At 36.7% G+C, this 25,435-nt stretch overlaps 1 long non-coding RNA gene across 1 annotated transcript in view; it reads left to right on the top strand.

Annotated features, from left to right (window-relative positions):
- Positions 1-24,484, top strand: part of LOC124459774 — a 34,495-nt gene extending 10,011 nt beyond the window's left edge. The window contains exons 2-3 of the long non-coding RNA XR_006953791.1: positions 24,113-24,184; positions 24,266-24,484. This is a non-coding gene — a long non-coding RNA (uncharacterized LOC124459774). The remainder of the gene's footprint in view (positions 1-24,112; positions 24,185-24,265) is intronic.
- The last annotated feature ends 951 nt before the right edge of the window (positions 24,485-25,435 follow it).

Raw genomic sequence — 25,435 nt, forward strand, 5'->3', positions numbered from 1 at the left:
TTCTTTTCTTTCCTTATTCGTTGATTTTCTTTTGTGTTGGTATTTTCCCTTTCCCTTTTTGTGTCAGTATCCTCTCACCCCCGCTCAAACAACAACAACAAAAAACCTAGTTTTATTTTCTTGCTGGTTAGGTTTTCAAATTCATCATCAAAGATGGTTGAAAAGATATTCTCTACACTCTATTGCCATCTCACTCCCTCCACCCGAAGCTGTCCAGCTGTTAAAGAGCATCTCTTACCCTCCCTCCTCTCGACACTTCGGTGTCTATGGATATATATCTCACCCCCGAAATGTCAGCCATGGAGTATTTGGGTAGAGATTAGACCTCAGCATTATGGCTGCCGCCGACGCCACCTTTTTTTGTTGTTGCGTTCCTTTCTCTCTCTTAAAGTGATTCTATATCCGATATGGCGAATGTCATGAAGATCAGCATTTTGGTGGGGCTTTAGGTAATGATTTTTAGAATTTTTGGAATTTATATTTTAAAAGAATTTTGAAAAGAAAATAATTGGTGATATCCCATCTAGTTATTAAGCCATAATGAAATATTTGCCAATTATTAATTAGATAAACTATGTATATTCCAAATTTATAATCAGAATTCTTAGTTTACAATTATAATTTGGGTAGGATTTAATCTTGCTAAAATCAGGCAAACATTTTTAGAAGTTTAGTTTAAAACTTAGTCCTTATGATATGAAAGGAAAAGTGATAGACGGAGTGCACGATTTGCAGAATTCAGAACCCGCTTAATATATGTATGTATTTAGAATTCCGATATAAGTAGGTATGTATAGTTAGGTATTTATTATTCCGATATAAGTAGGTATGTTTAAATACATATAGCCAAAGTAATTAGTTCATAATATCAAACGTTTTTGAAAGACTCGAAAGACTAACTGAAAGTTATGACTGAGTTTTCTTTTAGACTCTCGGTTTTATGGGTGCAAATTATTTTTTTTGTCTAAAATTCGATTAACGAAATTGTATAAGATGTATAATATGATGGCTATACATGAATTCCATCCTTAGCCTATTAATATCAGAACTAACAAGGATACTCAAACAGTCATAAGATCTAACTAGCTCATGTGAAACTGTGACAACCTCTTGAGATTTGTATATTGTTTGATCTGCCCAGTTGCAGATGGTAGAAAACTCCAATGCTTAATAGCATGTGGAGTGGAGTAAGGAAAAAAAAAGTCTTCTTCTCTTCGAATTCCAGAAATAAGTCCTTTTTATATGAGGTCTCCTCCAACATATATTGCTCTAAAGATTTTCCCTATCCTTTTCCTGTTTGATTCCAAGATTGATGGATTCATGTGCTTCACAAATAATAAGTAAAATATACAATTTTAATATTAGTCTTGTATATTTCAATAGAAACTTTTCACAACAAAAAGATTTTATATTGATCAATAATCAGTTATGAAGTTATCTTCCATCTGAAGAAGTTATAAACCCATTATTTCACGCATTTTGTTCTTCTATCACATTTAATGATTAGATTCATATGCCCATGGATTAGATTTATTTAAAATAGCAATTTTCAACACATTTGTTTGGCAGCCTCCCATACGAATAATATATTTATCTCAAACGATTTAGTTGCACACCATCAACTCAAAGCGTAGCCAATTTTATAGCCTTATTAACATTGATAATCTCTGGACGCTGGCCAGGCTATAATAGCCAACGTCCACTCTTGGTACACAGAATTGGACGACTCATCGTCTAGTGACCCACGCAGAAAATGAAGAAAAGTGCAGAGTTTCGATTCGATGGAATCGAAGCACGAAGACGCGACACTTTTGGTTGCCAATTGCATAATTGGCCATTGGCTGGTTGTTGTGGGCTAGTTGAAATGCGCAAGTGCAGACGGTTTGCTTTTTTTCTTATGGCGGATGCATTTTGCAGACGATTTGCTGGCGATAAGGTAAGCGCCTTGTTCTTTGGTCTGGGTCGGCAGAAGGAGAGGGGGGGGGGTCTTGTCTGTGAGTATTTTCTAATCGCATTTATTGATTCAAAGGCGGACATCTGGCCCAGAGTTTTGACGATTGCTGGGTGCTTGTTGCCCGTTGCAGACGCGGAGTGGACTTCATAATTGCCACAAGTTGACGCACGTAGCACGTGTAGCTACGTGCCGGCATTAACCTCAGTCTTGTCAATGTATTTTTTTTCCTTCATTTTTCGTCTTCTCTTTTTTTTTTATTATATAATTTTATCACACTTTTATGACTTTTTTGCACCAAACGCGATTCTTCATAATTTTTTATAGCTTTTTTATTGCTATTTTTTTCTGACTTGGGGTGCTGTTGTGGTTGTTGTTGTTGTAGATACCTTGCCACTTTGACTAATTGCACTGTGCACTTGCCACATGAAGTTGTTGTTGCTGTTGTTGCTGCTGCTGTCAGTCAGTCTGTCCAACAATTTGTCATCTTCTCTGTCATGTCACAAAAGGGCGTGTGTGTGTGTGTGTGTGTGTGTGTCTGTTTGGCTACATTTTTATTAGATTTTCATAGAAACGGTAGACAAAAGCTACTTTTATAGAGTTGTTCGCTCTCTTGGACACTCGTTTATCACTTCCTTTGACAATTTACATGCAAATCAACTATGTGATGTGGGCTTACGGTCAACAGCCTGAACAAATACCTAATCGAGGGTAAAACATGCGATATGTCCATAGAAAAATCCCTTTAAAATTCGAATTGAAATGAAATCCTTTGATTAGGTATTAAAGTTTGAAATATTACTGGTCAAATTATTGAAATTAGTATCAGTATAATTTTCTCCAATAACAGTCACAATTTAAAACAAATTCCACATCCATGCAATGTCCTTGTTACCAAGGAATTCCGTTCCGGAATGTGATGCAAATTGAAATATCTATAAAATTGTTCGTCCTGTCCATAAAAATACCAAAAAATGGCATAAAACTCAAATGAAATGATATCACAATCAATCAAATGCAGACAAACCAGTTGCATTCGAGAATGTTGGGGAATGTCCAGGACAAAATTCATTCAAATGAGATATGCGATATTTTTGTTTTCAGTTTTTCTTGTTTGTTGTTTTCTTTGATGGCTGTTCTCAATCTCTTTCTACTTTTGTTTTTGTGTTGGTCTTTCTCTCTTTGGTTTATCTACACTTGATTATTCGTATGTTTCACTTGCTGTCGGGGTCATAAATCTTGTAATCATAATAATTTGTTTCAATGTTAATGCCTTCAAAATATCTGAAAACTCAATAAATAACAAAACTACATGTTCGTGTGTGCTGTTAATGTCATACCATGAGATACTTCATATATCATTCCGCTGCGAAAAAGCCAAAAACGAACGAACGAACGAACCAGAATAAAATCAAAAAACCGAAACCAGCCCAGGGTTCTCTTCCTCGCACACACACACAACAGGTAGAGTAGAGAGACTTGTGCCACGATGTTTTCCTCCTTATTTTTTTCGAAAATACGTTTTTTTTTTGTTGTGTTTTTTAACCTTTTTTTTTTTTAGTGTGACGCAATGGGCCTGCAATGCAGACGTGGGGCGTGGGGGAATTACTTGACTGCAGAACAAATTAATCCAAAATCAGAAAAGATGTCTTCAGTCTTCCTCTCGTTGCGGTTTGAGGTGCGGCTTTGGGCCGGATCTCTGAAATCGCTTGTCTCTGTCTCGCTTCCACAGTCTTCTTCTCTGTCTCACTTGATATCCAATGGCAAAAACATCCAAATAACAACGGCGACGACAAGTATCAGGTGCAGCAGACTGGGAGAGAGAGAGGGGACTGGGGGCAGCAGTCTTGTTCGATATCCGATGAATAACTCAATTAATTTTGTGTCACCTGATTTATCACCTTTCGTGTTCGTTTGTTTTAATTTCAATTTTTTTGTTTCTGTCGATTTTTTATATATTTTTTGACTTGAAACAAATTTCTCTTTCATTTTCAATGACAAAAAAAACTGCTGTAGGTGTTTATCCCTAGTCATAAGATACGATCCTTTTTGTCTCCAGGATTGAGACATAAACTCGTTTTACAGAAATGAAAATGTTTTTTTTTTTTCGTTTATCTCACTCGGAACATGTTATTAGCTCAGGTTCAAGTAATTTGCATAAAATATTCGAAGCAAAAAAAAAAAGCCAGAGATGTACCTTTGAAGCCCTCCTCAGCTATTAAAACATTCCGTTTAACACTTCCTGCGACAACAACAAGAATGGCGAACGAAAATAAAGGCAAGCTTATACCCTGGGATGAATATTTAGAATAAGTATATTGCAGTGTCATGACGTTTGATATTAGGGATTTCTTTTCTACCAACTAGTTCTTTAAGGAAGCTCTGAATGATTCAAATCAATATTTGAAGCTTCTTTACTTTCTGTTATAATTTATTTATAATCAATCTAAACTAAGTGCGCTGTGTTGAAGTTATCAATAGATTTTTTTCATTTTTTTATTATACCTAATTAAATTTCCGTTTATTAGGAAAACTTTGAACGTTTTTACATATGTTCTCAAGAAAAACGTAACTCGCTCTATTCAATTTTCGATTCGAACACAAGCAGGCATATATTTTATCAGCTCACTTTATATTCTAAAATTTGTTTTAAAATTATAGATGTAATTTTTGACATCTATTTGAATTTATTTAAAATTTCATTCGGGATCATTTCAATAAAATTGCTTTGAAATTTGTCCTTGTTTATTATTACAAAATGAATATCTGGATAATTTAGTTTCTCACTACCCGATAATGGATGGTTATTAGTAATAGTATATAATTGAGTCTTCTCAATTAAATGTAGTTTCAGCCCACTGTGCCACCCTGTGCCGTTTTATGCTTGGGGACGAACAAGTTTTATGTGTTTTCTTTGGCGTTTTTGTCAAGTCGCAAAACATCTTGGGCTGAACTGAAACTAGTTTCTCAATTAACCAAGGCGCACTCGCTTTCGCACTGTTTGCCAGTTGATTACAAGCAGATCGGACCGATGGAACACATCGAACGTAGCAAACATCCGTCCAATCCGTCAAGGCGTACGCCCAGTTTGTCGTTGTCGTTGCTCATCCATTGGCTGAAGTTTCGCCTGGATCGGATGTCTGGTGGACGGCATATTTATGGCTCGACTCTAATATGAATACACCCAAGAGACATTTCTCTTCTTCGCACTTGGAGGACGGAAAAACGTTGTGGAAAAAATAGGAAAAAAAAACAACACCTAAACAGAGATTTTTCTTGCAGTTGGAAAATGGAAAATGGGGGAGCGAGAGAGCATTGCACTGAAAACGAAACGAAATGAAATAAGATGGAAAGAAAAATCTCTAAAAATAAACAAAAAACAAGAAAGGAAAACGGAAAATTCTTGATCAACCATAAATCTTGGCACCCAGAGTCATCCATCTATCTCGCTTGGCGCGTTCCAACAACAACATTCAGTGCCAAAAACAACAACAACAACAACAACAACAACAAAAGCGAAATATGTATTAAAGTTGTTTTCTAGGGTCTTCTTTCTTCTATTCACGCCCCCTTTTAGCCCCCATCCTCTACCATTCTCTCTCTCTAGTCTTTGTCGCTTGTGTTTGTTTTTCTACAAAAATTAATTTTTCAAAAATAAAACATTCTTCTTAGTCTGCTTCTTTGGTTCTTTTTCTTTTTGGTTGGGTGAAAGAATAAGCAAAACACGTGTGATTTTCCCTTAAATTGAAAGTTCTTAATTAAAAATTGAAAACACTCTTTCGTTGTTTGTAAATAGACAGACCTAAATTCTATTAACTAGTTTATTGAACTCTTTGTTTTATATACTTAGATACGATTTTCCTTTTATCTTGCTTAAATGTTAATATCTTTGTGAGTTCGTTTATTAACGTAGAATTAGATCTTTTTAGTACCCATCCAGTTACAGTTAATTATCAACTCTAAAGGGCTAATAAATTTACCCCGATTAATGATTTTCGTTTGTTTTAAATAAAATTATTTTGGAATTTTTTGAAATTTGTTGTATTGACACAATTTCACAAAATTTTACACCAGCTTTTAAGCATTTTCAGTGTCCATTAATTCGTAAAGTTCTAAAGAAACCATTTGAGGATCAACTTCTTAGTCACTTTTGAAGTTTTGAAATAAACTTTTAGTTTCCTAGCTCCTTTACTGAAACTAGTTTCTTTTGTACAAAAGTTTTTCTAACGTAAAGTTGTCATTGTATTCAAAAATTTGCAGTTTATCCCAAAAAGATTTATTTTCTCTGGATTTTGCAAAAATTATGTTTGTTTAATGAAATAAATTAAGTTACTCCTAACTTCCTTTAACGAATAATGTGTTAAATCATATGAAAATGGAATGAAAAGACCAGAAATGGTGGGAATAAGTCACCAAAAGGACTCCGGGTGAGAGAGCGAGCCCGGAGCACAAAAGTAGGCAAAACGGAAGCCATAAATGAAATTAAAACAAAAGAGTATGGGGTGCTTGCTTGACTGCCACAGGCTGAGGCCTCACAGTGTGGCAAATAGGAATGAATTTCTCTAAGGACATCAAATTAGGGTCACTGGGTGTTTTGGGTCTATGTTATTTCCAGTATTTGGTGTTTTTCGTTTTTGGGGATGCGAATTGCGTAACACAGAAACCCGCTAACACATAGATAGAAAATTGTTACCAAAGTTCAAATTGTGTTTCCCTTTTTTTTGTATTTTTGCTTAAAAGCGGCGGCGGCGCCCATTTTTGTTTTTCTGACCAACAAAACAGAGGAAAAAAATATTTTCTCCCGCTGTTTCTATCTCCCTCTGGGTTTGTCTCTTTCTAGACGATTCTGATACTCTTTGTTGTTTGTTTTTCTTTTAGCGTTTATTTTCATTTTGTTTTTTGTTGTTTCTTTTTCGTTTTTTTCCCTCTGGTTTAGTTGCGAGCTGTCCCGCTGTTTTTCCCATTTTTTATATTACCACACCATTTATCATTTCCTTTTGCCAAAAACTCACACAGAGGCCGAGAGAAAGAGATGGCTGACTAAGGCCATCTCCTTTTCACATTGTTTGTTTTCATTTTCGGCTATATACACACACATATACACACATACATATATATTTGCATATATCGTTCGGTTTTTCGTTATATACCTGCACAATTATGTATGTATCCAGGTAAATAAGGCAATTCTCAGTCAGCTTTAATTTATTTAATTTATTAAAAAGGAAAACTCGACAGAAAATCCCTGCTAGCTTCTATTTTCTGGATATATATATTTCTTTATTGTGCGTGTGAGTTGGCGGCAGCCACACCTCCTTTTCGCCCCTTGCTCCCGCTCCTGTTTGCGCCTGTTTTGTAACTTTTTTTTCTTCTACCAAACATGAAAATTCCTCAACAACGTTTTGTTTTTCGTTGCCAGTTGAGTTCGTTGGTTAACTTCGTTCTTGACATTTCCTGGCTCTGGGTATTGAATTTTTTGGCTCAACTTAGCATGGCTTTCGGGGTGAGGGATTCGTTTTTTTTGTTTTGTTGGGGGGGCGGGGAGAGTTTTCATGTTGCCGGGTTATGGGGTTTCTGTGGGTCTGCGTGTTTGCATTTGACACATTTACACTCCCCACCGTAGCAGCTCTGCCTGACGCTGACATGATTTATTAATTACCAGCCAAAACATGAAACGAACTTGAGTTCTTAATTTTGGGGACCTTTAAGCACTATGGATGAGGTCAAATTTGTTTGAGATAATGTGAAATGTTAGGGATATTTTTACTCGATGGTTCCGATAGAAACGAATCAAAACTGATGATTTTATTGGCTAATTGCAGACATGTGGCCAATTGTAAGTTTTATGCAAAAGTTGTATTAAAGAATATTGAACATTCATCCCTTTTCAATGGGACTTCAATGTGGTTCAACTACAACTCACAACAATCAGCTGGCAAAGATTGTTGCCAAGGATATGGTGCTGTCTGGCCGACAATTCGGACCACACATTCACATGGCAGCAGCTGATAAATATCACCCTCGAATCGTATATAGTAGAGCAGTTGGCAACCGAGTTCGGTCGGTTGCTCCGCTGGAATGCCGGACGGAATGCTGGCGGGGCATACACACACACACACACACACACACACACAGAAACACAGTAAAAGCCGCAGTCCTTGTTCTCCAGTGCTATTCCGTATTGCCTCATTCCAAGTGTTTTAATTATAAAAATGAGATATCGCAAAAAACTTGCAGGCAGACATCTTGGCCTGCAGCGTAGGGGTCACCACCATCATCACCACGACAAAGAAGAAGAAGAAGAAGCAACCCTCCAACTATGCGAAAGGCGCGTGGCACAAATGCCCTCGCCAAGTGAACTGCCTGCGGCAGGAAGCAGTCGAACCATGTGACTGACTTCGAGTCCTCGTTTGCTGTTCTTATCAAGCCAAACGCAACGAGTCTTATCAAAATGCCCGGACGGAGGCAGACAATTTAAATGCGAAGGCAAACGCAAAGGCAAAGGCGAAGGCGAACTCGTCAATGGCAATGAGAGAGAGAAGGCAACGAAAACGTATGAAGGGTGACAGGGGGGGAACAGGCATTCAGGCAGTCAGGATGGAACGCTTCTAACTTCCACATTTGGCATTCACTTGGTATTCATTCATGGGTTGCACAATTCGCATTTTGCTCTTGATAAAACATCCAAGATAAGACCCCACAAACTCAAAGCTATATACACACATGTGAATATATATATATATCTGATTTCTCCACCCTCGATGATGAGAGGGTTTTGTGTTTTGTTTATTGAACCAACTTTGGAACAGCTGAAGCTTTGCCGATTTGATCCTTGAACTATAACTGTTTTATTTTGTATCTAATGAAAGAAATCAATCGACTCAATTTATTTAAAACAAATGGCTAAAAAATACATATAATGTATAAATAAATCTATTTAATAAATTTGCAGGCATCATTATCTTCACTTTAGTTTAAACTAGTATTTCAAAATAAATAGACATAAATTTTTGCCATTTGTCATATTGTTTAATAAACAAATATAATATAAATCTCTAATTTATTTCTACTCTAATTTCAGGTAAGCGTTTGTTTCCCAAGTATCTGCTCTTAATTTTGTGAGTTTGAACAATTTTTTGGCTAAAATTTATTTCACAATTTTTTGAATTTTTCCCACCCCAAAAAGGGTTTTGGTTGAGAAAAAAAAAACAACTTTCTGCATGTCAGTGCGAAAGTTTTTGCGCAGAATTTATGAGCGCAGTTAACGGGTAAGTTTTGACTGCCCTCGGTCAGAACTATAGCTCATGGCCTACACCCCAACTGCCACCCAGTCGACTGGGTCGAGTTCGAGTTTATTAATTTAAAAAGGAAATTCTCGTTTAGTCACCTTTTGATTTAAGTTCCAACACTGTGAAAAGTGGAGAAAAGGAAAATATATGCAGTTCCTTGGTTTAGTAGTTCGTTATGTTGGGCCAAGTCAAAAGAAAAATGCGAAGAAAAACATTGAAATATAAGCTAGAAGAAGGACAGACAATTGCTAGGCACAGTGGTTTCCATTTTTCAAAATGTATTCAAACTTCAAAACATGATCAGAAGATTTATGGTAAAAGTAATTGATTTAATAAAGTTCTTTTAGGAAGTTGATAAGAAGGAGAGCGAAGTAATTTAAATTATGAACTTTTCATTATAATAATTTCAACTCCTAAGGAATTTCTTTAGCTTCGATCAAGCTCATCATCTCAACCCACTTTTGTATGCCATAAATATTTTGATGAATTCTGCTTGATCTATCCATTCATATGATACTTTTCTTCTCTTCGTCCCACTATATTTTCCATGTTAAATATTTCATTTGTAATTGGTTAGTGCGGAAAGTGAGTAAAATTTTGAATGTGGGCTGAGAGTTGCGTTTCGGCGTTTCTGTAGCTCTTGTATTTGGTTTTCCCTTTTTTTTTTTTTTTTTGTTTCTTTCTTTGGTCACGGCGAGTTCATTCAAACTCATTCACTCACTCGTTCAGCCCGTCGGCGCGCCAATTTAAATATGCAAAAGTTTTTGCACTGAATGCAGCAAAAAATAACCCGCCGTTGCCGTCGCCGCCGTCGACGACTCCATCTCCATTTCCATATACATACTTCCCTCTCCCTGACATCCATCTCAATCATGCGCAAAATGGGGGGGAAAACTTTATTTTGTGGGCTGCAGCAAAGGGGGCGTTGCACTGTGTGCAGACAAAAGGGTCGGTCGGTCTGTCGGTCGGTTGAATGGTCTGTCTGACTATAGCTGAGAGCAGAAGGTGGGAGTGGGTTGGGTTTGGGGGTGTAAGGGTCTGGGTTCTCGGAGTTGTTTCACCCCCGCAGATTGCATGCAAATTGGTTAAAGTGTGAATTTATGTGAGAAATATTGTTTGCTCTTGTTATGCGCATACATATTGACACTCACCCACAGACACACACACATATACTTACACACAAACAGGCACACTCATTCACTCAGTAGTCAAGCAAAACACTCAAAGACGGCAAAATGATTTAAGTTCGTATGCAAATTGAAGTCAACTGACTGACATTTGATTTTTTTTCCTTTGCTTTTTCGCTACGTGAATTATGTATTTTTATTCTAAGAAATGTATTTTTTAAAGGTGTTTAATCTGTAGTAGGAAAATTTCAAGAAATGGCAAACTAATTGATATGATAACCAGCCTCAGAGCTGAGTTTGGCCTTACAATTTCGGCTCGTAATCTTTTAAAAAAAGAGTTAAAATGAATCCTTTTGTAGATTATTAAAAGCGAGGATATAAACAGATGAGTTAAAAATACATTTCAATTTACATATTAATATATTTTTTTTCTCTATTTTTTTTTCTCATTGAATACCATAATAATAATTTATTAAAAAAATATTGCATAAATTTACTAAAAACTGTCATTAAAATGTTGTAATATTTTCAAAATGCATTTTTGGCGATTCCTTCTATAGTTCTTTAGGGGCAGTGGAGTCCTTCCTCTTACCGCCCCCTTTTTTTGGGGGTGGGCATACATACATAAATCTCTTACATTTAATTTGTTTTCATATTTATTTGGAGTTTTTCCATTGCATAAAATTTTATATATGAACGAACTCTCGCTCTGGCTCGTATGGTTTTTGCATATTTTCAGACTTGGCCATAAACACTCAATTAACGAATTCAGAATTAATTTTTCATACGAAAAGGCTGAATATTTTTGTCCATGTCTGCAACAATTTCACAATTTTTGCAAATTGCAATGACCAAATTAACAGAAAATAAAATGAAACCAAATGGAAATGGCTCTGGCTCTATGGCTATGGAAATAAAATGGGGGAAATGGCAATGGAAATCCATGTGCCGTCGGGTCGAGAAGTCGCATGGAAAATGCATTAAATTTATGTACCTACTCCTGTTTTTTTTAAAGTTGGTCTTCTTCTTTTTTCTCCCCTCTTTTATGCAATGTTTTTGGGCTTTATTTTTAACTGAGGGATGGAAGAGAAATTCGTAGAGTGCTCGACAGTTTTTGTTCAGTCTATATAGTTTTATATCTTGTTTTTATTTTGGGCAACTGACGACAATATATAAAAAAAGATGCATTGTGGAGCTTGAGTTGAACCTTTAAATGGTCGATGAAGTTCATTTTATACAGCATAAAACATATAACAGATAAGACAAGAAATTATAGATGTTGAAACATATATTGAGAGTGAAAAGAATGAAAATAATTAAAGTTGTATGAAATTTTGACCTTGAGTTGGTGCCAAAAGGGTTTATCCGGGGTTTGTAAAATATTATCATTTAGATCGATGAATCTATAACTTGTCTATAAACCCATCATCGCCATTCGCATTGCCCTTGAAGCAACTTGAACTTCATGGCAAAGGCAACACATTTTTCTCATTCTCTAGGGCCACAAACAAATTAAAAATGCAACACAAATTGCATTTGGCACCTGTGTAAAAGGGATTCCAATTCCATTTCCCTTATCTTCCTACCCACCCTTCCCCTCCCAACCCCTTGACTATACATTGGAGTGCGAATGAAAAGTTGTTGATAAATGAACCAAGACAAGGGGCAGAGAAACAGTTCAAGTTCTTACAATTGAATTAGGCTCCCGTAACCAGAAGTCTTCTCCCTGGACATGCGATTCGAGGTGTTGAGGTGTTGTATTTGGCGTGTGGCCAAAATTGCATTTTTAATTAGAGCAAAAGGCAACTGAAATAAAAAAAAGGAACACAAAAAGCACTAACTACAATTTTACCTTTAACAGGTGTTAAATAGTTAAACCTACCTTCCGTCTCTCAATCTCTGGACATGCAACACAAGTTGCCATTGAGTTGGTTGAGAACTTTTTTCTCTCTTTTTTTGGTGGTTGAAACTGGCAACCCTCAACAGACAATCAGCTGAGCTGGACACAAACAAAGAAACAACAACAAATAGAAGAAACATTGTTGTCCATTCTGATCCTTGGAGAATTATTAAAACAGCGAGAAATATAATAAAGTTTATTTGTATTAAGAATACAAAAAAAAAACAATTCAAGAACTCCAAAAATAAATCAAATAAGTTTAAACTTTACTTAAAGATGCAAATTACACTTTTTTTAATAATAATCAAAAAATTAAGCTAAACCAGTGAATAATTTGTTTCTAAACTAATATTTACTTATATAAATTGTAAATTTTCAAAGGTTTTGATTCTATTTCTATATATTTATACCTAGTAATTGCCTAAAAACCAATCATTAAACTGATTCTATTCAAATTTAAATTGACTAAGATTTATTTAGTTGATGTTTAGTTTATTTAAATGCCATTTGTAGATGTCAAACTTAAATTTTCCATTGAATTTTCCATTGGGAATCGGGAAAAAATTAAATGAGGGAAGAAAAACGAAAGCAATGCAAAGGAAAAAAACTGCAGAAAAGCGTGAAAAAAGAAAATGCAACAATATCATGGCACGAATTTCCCAATTCCCAGAGAGGGAAAGAGCAAGAGAGAGAGAGAAAGAAAGGGAGGGAAAGAAAGAGACCATGAGAGATGCAATGCAATGTCATTGCTCTTCACCTCTCTCTCGTTTCCTCTTGCACTTTTTTTTCTCTCAACCCCTTTGAGTGTGTGTGTGTGTCTGTGTGTATGACCGCTTGGCTTTTGGGGTTAAGTGGACTCAGAATCAGAGAGACTCTTCCACATTCACATCATCCACCCACCCACAGCAGCTGCTGCTGCTGATTTTGCTGCTGTTGTTGCACGCCCTCTGACACACCTCCCCAGCCCCGCAAGCCCCTTTCCCCATGCTAACCTCTTGCTCTTTACGTCTATCCACTGCTGCGTCCTCTGACTCGCCATAATAAATAATTGCAAGCGGCGGCGGCGGTGGCGGCAAACATTTCGCATTGCACTTTTCCTGCAAGCAAAGCGAAAAACCAGCAACAACAACAACAACACGTAGGGGAACACCCCCTGCCAGCACATCTCCCCGTCCTTACCCGCTCAGTACCCAATTGGATACTCAGGGTCCGGGCTCCCACATGGCCCATGGCCAGCTACAAACTGTGCAACAGAATGAAGAGATTTTTATCGGCGATTCTCACTGATTTCATGGCAAATAAATCGCTCATTTTCGCTTAATTGGAAAATTATGGCCTTTTTTCGCTTACTCACAAGCGCGACAGAGACAAACAACGAAAAAGAGAGAGATAGGTATACGGTGAGTGGGTTCATGTGTGTGTGTGTTGTATGTAGATGGTGGGCTAAAATTTGCCTGATTCGTATGCCAAGTATTTGACATATAATTTAACAAAACAAGAATCGTATTTTGACTTGATATTTTATTTTGGCTATTTTTAATTTATTTCTATTGAAATTGTTTAAATTCGTTTTAATATTTTTGAAAACTTAAAACTAATACTTACTTAAAGCCTGAAATCCATTAATTTGTCAGCTTTATACTCTAAAGTTCGAAACTTTATTTTTAAATAGTTCTTATCATCTGCCTTTGTCTTATTTTTGCAACCTTGAATCATTTGAAAAACATACCAAATATCTTAGGAAATGAATTATAAAATTCCAAATATCTTAAGAAATGAATTTTAAACATTACTTTCACTATTATTTGATACTAATTCATGTAGAATTCTTTTTACTTTGTTAGTTTTTAATACATTTAATCTAAATTGAATTTAGATAGTAAGTAAAAGAACAGTCTTTAAATAGATATATTTGTTTAAGTCAATATTGGGAGTAAAGTTTTTATTTGAAAGTTTCAAAGGTATTCTTCTTTTAAAAAATGTGTATACACTTCAAATTTGAATATGTAGAATGAGAAAAGATCCAAATGAATGAATTTATGACGATATCTAAAGTCTCACAACTTTTTATTTTTAAGCTCAAAGTGTTTATAACATTCTGGACAAAATTGTTATACAAAATGAAGCATAAACTATTGTTTATTTGGTCGAGAAGTCGTTAGTGGCTCGTCAGTAATAATTTAAATGGATGATGAAGGTTTCACCTTGGTCAGCCCAACAATTTCCCCGGTCATCCGCCTCTATCTCCCTCTTTCCCTGTGTTTTTTTGTTTTTTTTCGGCCTCTTTCTGTTTCTTTCTCCAATTAAGGTTTTACGCAACATTTTTTTATAAATTATTTAAACGCAATTAACACACACAGCCTGCTGTGAAAACAAAAAATGGGAGAGAGAAAAGAACAGAAAAAAAACTTTTGTCAAATCAACTTCCTTCCGTGCTCGTTTGCGCACAAAATGAAAAATATCATATGAAATTAACCCTCCTGCACTCGGCCTGGTCTCCGACTCCAACTCAACCCTTATGGAAAAATATACCCCGAAGAGAAATGCAAAAGAGAAAGAGAAAGAGCTAGGTTAAAAAGGGAAGCTCAGAGGCAGACAATGTGGCAACAAATTTGTATGTAAATGTATGCAAAAGTAATTAATCATAGTCGCACATGCACGCAAACTCGACACACACACACACACACACACAGAGACAGAGTAAGAGAAAGGCACTGCGGACTTTACACACACAGACAAGGATAGACCCCCCGCTCCCACCGAAAAAAAAGGACTCGCACGAGTGTGTATCTCTGAGGTGCCAGGCAACTTGTTTAAAGGTTAACTTCATTTTGATTATGACAGAATTTTCTATTTAGTTTTCCTGGCATTTCCATCTACGTGTGGCGCTTTTCCCAACATTTGAGCAAAAGGTCTCAAGTGTCTTTCGCACACATGTTTCCATCGAGCAAATGGATGAGTGTAATATTGAAACTTGAAACCGCAGCCAAAAAATCTAGAACCCAAAAAATGAGAAAAAGAATATATATCCTTTTGCTGGCTCAACAACATGTGGCATAGGCAGCGCGCCATCATCATCCTGTGCTTGTGGTCCTGCTTCTGGGTGGTGATAGTAGTCGGTGTTGGTGGTGGGTCAGGAGCGATAAGGTTGGCGGCCATCATGGCAACCGCTGCTTAGCGTCGACCGTCCCAAAACCCAGGCGATAGCGAACAGACAATGGCGATGCTGCTGCCTCTGCTTCTGGCTCTGACTCTGGTGGTGGAAAATCTCAGTCCAGGGCCACCAGGCGACACATGTGCAAGTGATGAAGAGACACCAGATCGGGGGTTAGAGAGGGGACGGCAGCTCTCTAGCTAAGGAAAAACGGTCAGAGGCGAGGCAAGAGTTAGCTGCTTTTTTTCGTTTCGTTTTTTTTTGCCCTCTGTATGTGAGTGTGTTCATTCTGGCCAACGTTCATAAATCATCGTTGAGACGACACCATGCTAAATTGGAACTTTTCCCATACTTTGAATGAATGAAAATATATTTTATATAAAAATTTACTTACAACAAAAGAATAAATATATAGAAAATTAGCATTACCATGATCAAACTTTTAAAAAATAGAAAAATTATCGAAAGTTTCATACAAAGTTTAAATTACCATCCAAACTTTCAAACTTAAGAAATGAGTTGGGTTGGGTAAGGTTAAGAGTTTTCTTTAAAGAAAGATTTTACTCAAAGGAATAAATCTGGTAATAATTATTCCAACAATAAAACTAATTGGGAATGACAAGTAGGAAAGAAAAAATAAGAAGTAAAGCATACAATTCCAAAATTCGTTCCTACAGAACGACTTTTTGTATCGAAATTGAATTGAATTGTATTTTGAAATTCATTTAACTATTTGAAAAACCAATCACAGATATTTTCATCTCAAAATATATCAAAATTAGGATTAGGTCCCTATATTGGTATATTACATTTTAATATAGAGTAAATCTATATTCTTATTTGTATTATATAGACATAAATCTGAGGGCAGAACCCATCACGGCTTTGATTCGCTTAGTTCAGCCCTTTTAACCACCGGATAAAACTAATTTTCGTAATTAAAAACGCATATAAAAACGGTTACAACCCAAATCACAAAGAATCTCTGTTCATGTTTCTGTTGATTTTGTTTTTTTCTACTCGAAATTAACACGATTTTTACACTTTGCTACCCTCAGAGTTTTTTGAGAGACGGTGGAAAAAAAAGGGGGAAAAGGCACGGGAGAGGCCGAGGACACTGAAGACTAGGGGGAACTGGGGACTGCCGCTGCTGCTGTTGCTGTTGCCGCTGATGACGATGACTCCTGCGGCTATTCTTGTTACTGCAATCAGGCAGAAGGCAGCTGCCAGATCCTGCTCCCTGCCGTTGGCTTTTCCAGTTAGCCCAAAACCAGGAACCTGTCTCTCCCAGCTCCCTCAACCGTTTCAGTCTTTTATATATATAATAAATGAGCTTGGTGGGTTAAAGGCGTATTTCTGTCTAGTAAATTAGCAAAATACACGCACACACCATACGTACATACATATGAATGTATATATATATGTATATATACAAGCATAAAGTGTGTATATGTATGTATGTATACCTATATAGGTGGGAAGGGCCATTGTCACACCCCTTTTTGGGTTTATAAACCATCCAGTTGACTCCCTCCCTGGTGAATGAAGGAAACTCTAATGGGTTGCCGTGTTCTGATTGAGTTCAAAACATGCCTCCATCTTCTCTCTCCACACACATACATATGTACCATCTGTTGTCAATGTGTATGTGTGTGTGTGTGTGTATCCCCAGTTGTCTGCTTGTTAAGTTTAAATAATGCTTTTTGCCATTTCCTCTATGCCAAGGTCATTCAAAATTCAAACCAAGTTTCGCCTCAACATTTACAATGCACAATTTGCACCCGCCCACACATACACCCACACCGACATACACATACACACACAAAGATACACTTTGATATTATTCTTGTTGTTGTTGGAATATTTTCCTACATTGTCTTTTACAAATATCTGCCGCATCATAAGTTGAACTTAAAATGAACTGACTTCATTGAGAAAGCATTCTCGGGCAACTTTGGGGCAAAATTGCAAAAAGGCCAAGAGAGCGAGAGAGAGAGAGAGAGAGAGAGATAATTGGAGAGTGTAAAAGAGATAGAGTTAGAGAGAGACAGTTGTAGCAGTTGTCGCACATGCAATTTATGGCAAATTCCAAGTCTCAATTGGCATCCCAGCATCATGCAAATGGAAATGGAAATGACCCCTTAACGGGGGAGGGAGGGGGGCCGGAAATTGGGATTGAATGAGAATATCAGAATTTAAAAGAATTTATTCCCATTTATTAAACTCGAATTCGAATTGAAATCAAATTACGTTTTCATAATAATGAAAATGAAATTACCAAGCCAGACCACAAAAATGGTTGATTAATAAAATAAAATTGTGCAAACTTGTAAATTGTCAAGCAAAAAAAAAAAAAAATGCCACACGCATTGACAGAAAACACAAGTAATAACAATTAAAAACCAACAACATTAACGAAAACACAGCAACAAATGACAAAAACGTAAAGCCATAAAAAATAAAGTTCCTTTTAATTTAATGTTTTGTGGCCAACACTTAATAAACAATAATCATCATCATCATCATCATCATCATCGTCATCAACAACAACCACACGAAAGGGAGGTGAAGTTGGGTTAAAACTAAACTACATAGGAACAAAAAGCTGGTCCGCTTACTTACCAAATAAATTTTTTTGGCAACGAGATTTGCATTTTGATGAATTGCAGGCGAGAAAAATACCCAAAAAAATATCCAAACGAAAAAAAGATGGTCAAGTACAAAAGACACAGAGACACAGAAAAGAGAGAGAGGGAGAGGGAAACAGAGAGATACCTGTAAGTCATTTTTCGTGACACTATCTGTTGCGAGAAGGAGGATGGGATATAGGGGGGGAATGGGGCGGGGAAAGGGGAAGTGTCTACAAGAAGTGGCAAACAGCAACAACTCGTGTAGAGTCTTGTGTGACTTGAAATTTAAATTAACCTTTCGTTGTTGTTGTTGTGTTTCTTTTTTTTTTGGTATCAGTCTTTTTTTTTGCGTTCTGCCTTGGGTAATTATTTTTTTCATTTTGCACAGAAAATTAATGTACATTAACTGGGATGAACTAAATGATACCCTGTTTTGATTTTGAAGATATTTAATTTCAGTCGAAAGAGTTGAAAGATATTCAGAGAATTGCAAAGCCAACAATAGACTTACCTTTCTCTACTTTTTGAGGAGTCGTAACTTTTTTCTTACTTCTGAAAGGCACAATTTTCCCTACAAAAATTTAAGTTTACTTCTAGTTTTCCTATTCAAGAAATTTCAATTCACAACAATCTTAGAAACAAAATACCGAAATGCGTTGTTTAAGTATCGTTACGTTTAAGAGGATTCTTTTCCCCAAGTATCCAGTTAAAAAAGCTCCTAAGACAAAGTGGAAAATTAAGAAAATTAAACTACTAGACTTATGTCTAGCATATAGTTTTTCAAAGAAAGTGCCACTTAGATTTGAAAGTGTCTTTTCTATCTCATTTCCAGTCACAGTTCCAATTTAATCTCTCAGGTCGAACCTTTTATAAACGCAATAGATCCGAAATCATCTCTGATTACAGGGTATGTAAAACAAGAAATAAAAACACAAAAAAAATATCAGCAGTAGTGAGCAGAGTGAGTTATTGTGCAAATTAAAATGAACGATGTGTCGGTAAGGTCGCCTTTTGTTGTTGTCATAGAGCGCCAGAGTCCCAAAGACCCAGACCCAGACCCCAAACCCCTCCTTAGCACACATCAAACTTGACTTCAATTTTTGTATTTTTTCGCTGTTGTAGTTTGTCGTACATGATGTGACTATGAGTTGATCGCAGTTGTTTCGGTCACTTCATGTCATGAATTTTGTTCAGCGATAAGAATCAACGAGCGGTCCAGATGAAAAAGCTTCAACCACGAAATATTGACTAAACGTTCCGCGTAGCTAAATGCCCGTCGAAGGGCTAGGCCAGAGAGTTAAGCGGTGGGTAAAAGGCAAAAAATCTCACTTACGACGTGTAACTGACAACGGTAAGTGATTACTTACTCACTGACTTACCACATGGTCAGTGGATTAAGGGGAAAAAAACGTTCCTATCTCGTGGTAATCTAAATTCACAAGACAATGGCGGCAACCTTTTCTTTTTTTGGTTGGTTTTTTACCGTGAGTCACTGTCACTTCTGCTGTCCAGTTTCAATGAAGAAGTGAATGCCGTTATGTTGGGAGGAGTGATACATACACATAAATCTGGGATCAACTTTGATTTATTAACCGATTCAATTGGTCGAAAGGAAAAACAAGATAAAGTCAAGGTTTTTCATAGAATTAGCTAAGATTATTTTTAGTAAGCAGCATAAAAAATTGTTTGAAATGCCATAAAAGGGATATTTTTGGTCTAAATATCGAGAGAAATGTCCTTTTTGAAGGAAGGATATGTGGCATAAAAGCTTTTCCTAATAAAAGTTCCGAATATCCTAGCTAATTCTCTCCGAAAAAAAGCTTTCCCAGGACATCTATCAGCAAGCAAAGCTTTAAGTCAAGAAAAGTACTTGTATTAAAACTTTATATATCTAAAGAGTCCTTCATTTTAATAGATTCCTAATAAATTCCTTCAACTTTAGTTGAATCCTTAAAATTGTAAAAAAAGTACCAGGGCAATATACACTTTCATCCCCCAGTAGGGACATAAACAACATGCCTGGGAAGAAATGTCCTTTTTCCATAAAGCTTTTCAGTTTGTACAATTCAAAGTACCAGCCAACTTCGGCCGCTTACCAACAGATGGCGACACCAAAGTGTTTGGCACCAAACGCCATTGAAATTGAAATTGAAATTGACATGCTACATGCCATTTGAAACATTTGAAAATAAACAAACTCCGCCCCTCTCCAACCACGCTCTACCTCTCCCTTCCTCCCTCTCTCTCTCACTCTGTGTCTTTCCTTAATTCTTTGTCTATTTTTAAATCAGACTGCAAAATAAGTGGGTGTGTGTTTGTGTGTGTGTGTGTGTAGCCACATTTCGGTGTCGATCTGCGCCTGCGCATGCAAATGCGGCTCATTAAACCGCGTGCGTTCGCGTTTTGTGTATAAATCAAACAAACAAAACGCACCGTACACTACGCTTTGGGCCACCCACGAATCACCGGAATATTGTACACCCTCAATTAATTAAGTATTTTGCGCACAAACGACGCATACGAAGCAGAAGACTCAAAAATACGAAACGTTTTCGCCCGTTTTTACGATCGAAAAGCTTTTTACGGTTTTTGTTTTACGACTCTTGGCCATAAATTCAATTTGGCCAAATGACAAAAATATTTATGGATGTTTTGATAATGCTGGTCGTGAGTTGATTTGGGAAAATCTAATCAATCCTGACCAGGCCTGCCTGCCAGCCAGCCTGTCTGACTGTCAATCTGTCAATCCCCACGCTTCGACTTCAAAAAAAAAAAGTATTTTGCGATCAAAACAAATAAACAATCCAAATAAAAAGCGCAAAAATTATGCATATGAAAGACAGAGGGGGAGCCTAGGTGGTCTCTTGGCCTCTGGCAGAGTTTTTTTTCCTATTTTTTTGTTTTGGGTGCCAGCTGAGGCAGCAGAATCATTAAACGTTTTTGCATTCCAAAGGGTCTGCGGTATTGGAATAGGAATGTAGGTACCTACGTGCGCCAGAGCATGTATGATCAACGCTGGGGATGGATGGATGGATGAGGTCATGGACGTAGACGAAATCTAAGCTAGAGTTGAGAAAAAGACACAATGCTATGTTCAATTAAGCAATCCTAGGTGCTTAAGGCCAAATTTTACAGAACCATGTACCAAAAGGTCTTCAAAGTGTACTTGAGACTAAGGGTTCTCCATATTTAGGCCCTCTGGCGACTAATATTTGAACTATTTTCACTCTATCCTAGACGATTTTAAGAAGAGCTGCAAACTGTAGCTTAATAATATACGAAATTTAGCTTTGCTCAAGCTTTGAGATTTCTATATTAAAAGAAGACCATCTATTGAGAAAAGACCATCTCGGGACTCTCCTTTCACTATAATTTAAACTTAATGCTAATTTTTTTGCTTCAAAATAAAAAATTAAATATGTTTTTGTACAAGAAAAGTTTGAGAATCTTTTGATTGGGTTTTCTGCCCCATATTACCCCTAGAGTCACGACCATGACTAAACCAAATGAGCACGATCATATACATAAATTTTGCTTTGATTTTCTGTTTGTTTGGATTGGCTTGAAAATGGGATTTGGATGGAAATAGAAATGAACGTGTGGTGAGGAATTCACTTTCTTTTTTTTTTGCAACAAAAATTTAAAACTAGTAAATGGATTTTGCATAAAAAGTTCGCTAACCCTCAAAACCTTTGAATTTGCTGTCGAAAATGTAAATATGTATTACTTTTATCATAAAACAACTCCCGTTGTTTCCTTATTATCTCTCAGCAATTATTTCGATATTTCCATTAAAGTCAATGGGGGTTAAAAAACCAAAAAGAAAAAAAAAACACTTTGCCGTTGCCATTTTTTGACATTTTCCCACCTTTTAACGTCAGCGCCTTGTGATCGTGCAAAGGCTTAGCAAAAGGGAAGACCCAAAAAAAAAAAAAAGTGGGAACAGAGACCCAAAGTGCCAAGTGTCAGTTTCCTGTTAGCCAGCTTCCAGTTTGCTGTTTTTCTGCCTCGAAGCTGTCATATCCTTTTGCGGTAAACCTCGCCTCACCAAAATGAACAGCAGCAGAAGGAGGTGGAGGAAATTTGAGGATGCTTTGGATGCTCTTGTGCCTGCTCTCCACCCATTCATTTGCGCCAAATGTCATTATTGTTGCTCGTTTGTTGCTGTTGCTTGCTGCCTGCCTCTTTTGTTGCTCTTTTGTTGCTGTTGTTGTCGTCGTTGCCGACGTTGCCGTGCGGGGTCTTTTGTAAAACTCCCTCGTTAAACAGATTATTTTCACACCTAAAGCAACTAAGTCTTCGACTTGGACTTTTGAGAGTCAGACTCTGACTCTGACTGTGTCTCTTGACTTCGACTGCAACTTCCAATTTGGTATCCTCTGCCATGGATACCTTGAATGCAGGAGACTTTGTTTTTTTCCTTCAGTTTTACAGGCGTTAATAATGCAATTTCAATGCAATTCAAAGACTTTGCCTTCTTTTCTTCCTCTTGTTTTCTTTTGGGATAAAAGTGCGAATATGAAAGCGACAGCCGCTACCGAGCTAGCGGCTCCTCCAAGGCGGAGTGACACATGTATGCACCTGGTTTAGACACGGAAATCGGAATCGAAATCGGATTCAAAGTGTAACCAAAGCCCATTGCCATTATTAACAATGACAATTGGGCTACGTCTCTTCCTCCTTGCCATCAGATTGCTATATCTGAGGCTATTAATTGCAATAACTTGACGATTGTCCACAATTCAACGGTTTGCAAAAAGACAAACACTTTTTTTTTCGAGCTGATATAAATATGAGACTTTGATAAAGCAAACAAAACATTCTTTGACGAATGTGTAAACTATTTATAAAATAGCTTACTGTTTTGTTATATACTCGGAAAGGAATTTACTTATACTATATACATAGGATGCAGATGCAACGCATAGTACGTAGAAGTGGCCCAATGACCATTGAACCCCAAGAGACCCAAGAAAATACAAATTTCAAGCCAATGCCTACCCGCACCAAGGTGCATACACACACTAAATGATTACAGTAGTAAGGAGTGGTTTCAGTTTAAAATTAATAACAATAAATATAACTTATAATATATTAAGAGTAAGTTTTTCAAGCGAGGTAAGACAGGACTGCGGCTGTTATAAACGGAAGCCATTAACGTGGCAAATTCTATTATAGTCACTGCAGGTTACAAAAAGGTTTATGTAAGGGTCATGTCGGTAGAACAGGTGGAGAGTCTAAGTGGTGTATTGTAAGTCCTTCTAGCCGAAATAGAAGTATAAATCAGACAATTTCACAATTTATGACTTTATTAAGAAAAGTTGGAAGGCAGAAGAAAGGTTAATAGGTTAAAGTCTACTACAATAGGAAGAAAGCCTAAAATTGTGACTCCAATTTAAGTCACAAAAAGTAAAAAGCAAATAGTAAAAATTGTTTTTGGTACTGAATTTAAATGGGTTTGGTACAACTCATATTGAGGAGATCAAATGCACGATCCGTATTGCAATATAGGTCGAACCAGGGAGTTACTGAAAGGGCTTTTTAAATTCTTTCGACCATCGGTTTATGAAGCCAACGCCAAAACGCTTTTACCTTCAGTTTTATTGAGCTCCTTTACCTTGCAATTCCATACTAGAAATTAAAATTCAGATTTACTATACAAACTTTAAATACTTAAGTACAATTTTAAGCTAAACGTAGTTGAGCTTATTTATTGACGATAGTCAGGCAATTTATTGGCAATAATCAGGCAAACATAAATTAGATGGATAGTGTTTCGTATGTGCATAAATGTTTTTGATCACTGATGATGCATGCTTTTGTTATATTCATACAATCAACATACATATTTATTACTCATTCGGTGGAGAAAATTATTATTTGTTTTTAGAATAAAGTTAAGAAACCACTTAAACCTATTTTATTATCAATACACGCTACACTTATTGTGAATAAAATATTTCATATAGACATAATCAAAATTTAACTTGTTTAAGTTTACACTACCAAACGATAGAGGGCCAAATACTTACATCTTACATCTTTTCCGTGTCTTTTGCAGCTCTCTTGTGCAATTTGGATTACCCGCACAGCCGACTTTTATGGATTACAAAACTGTTTGGGATGATAAAAGGTAATTCAAACAACATTCAATATAATTCGATCTGATCTGTTTAAGGTATAATTCAATTAACCCAACTCGTTGATAACAAAGGGCGAGAGGGAAAAATTGTTCACAATTTATGTTGAACCAATGATCGCTGTTCGCCTGCTTCTCGACCTGTCCTATTAATCCTAAGTGCTTCCTGTGATTTTATGCAAATTTTTAGCAGCAATTCAATGTACAAATGACAGTTGCCTGTGACATAAAACCCAAGCAACTTAAAGAAGATGTTGCATGCCAGGCGTAGCAGCAACAGCAACAACAACAACAGGACCGAAAAACATTTTCATTTATTCATTGATAATGTAAAAAAAAAGGGAAACATTGAAAGAGAGACAGAGGAGGTAGTGAGAGAGGGGGCGAAGTGAGTTAAAGAAACGACAAAGCGCATCGCAAAAAAGCGAAAAACATGCGACAAAAACAACATAATTTAAATTTTGCGCATGCATCAGCAACATGTTGCCAGCAACACAGACAAACACGCCAGCAACAAAAAAGAGCAACAACAACAACAACAACACACAGCTCGTAATCCAGTAGCTGGCTCTGCTCCTGCATCCGGATTTTGCTTTGAATGAAAATGAAATTATCGCATTATTAACTATAAGACTGCAGCCCCCAGAGGACCCAAAAGAGGTGCAGACAAGGCCTAACAAGAGTTAGCCAGGCCAACTCACACACACAACAAAACGGAAGAATATCCATTCTACCCATCGCATTCTACAACCATTTCCCATTCTCCTAGGCATCTCAAGCCTAAGACCCAGGCATACTTAACAATAAAATGAATTGTTAATTCTCTTGCACTTTTTTTGGATTTTGTTTCTTTTTTTTTTTGTTGTTATGGGTTCGGCCCCCATTTGCAAGAAGTCTTTTTGGTTATTGGGCAAGGGCGAAGGTGAGAGGAGGCAAGCTGTTGCCTTTGCTCTTCGACTTGGTTTCGGTTGTAATGCTCAAGTGCCTTTCCTTTATCTGCGGCACAATCGCCCAGTACTGCAGCTGAGCGAGGCCAACTAACTGGCCCAATACAGTGGAACAACAATCCAAATCTCTGAGAATAACAATCGAAAAATTAACAATGTTTCAAGACGTTTTTTTATAAATCAAATGTATTGAATAATAAACCATTTGATTATGCATATTTTGAATATATTTCAAACATCAACTTTAATAACAATAATTTGTTTAATGTTTGTTTATAATCAGCTTTTATTAATTTGT

This window comes from Drosophila willistoni, chromosome 3R (genome assembly GCF_018902025.1).
Source record: "Drosophila willistoni isolate 14030-0811.24 chromosome 3R, UCI_dwil_1.1, whole genome shotgun sequence".
NCBI classification, from domain to species: Eukaryota; Metazoa; Arthropoda; class Insecta; order Diptera; family Drosophilidae; genus Drosophila; species Drosophila willistoni.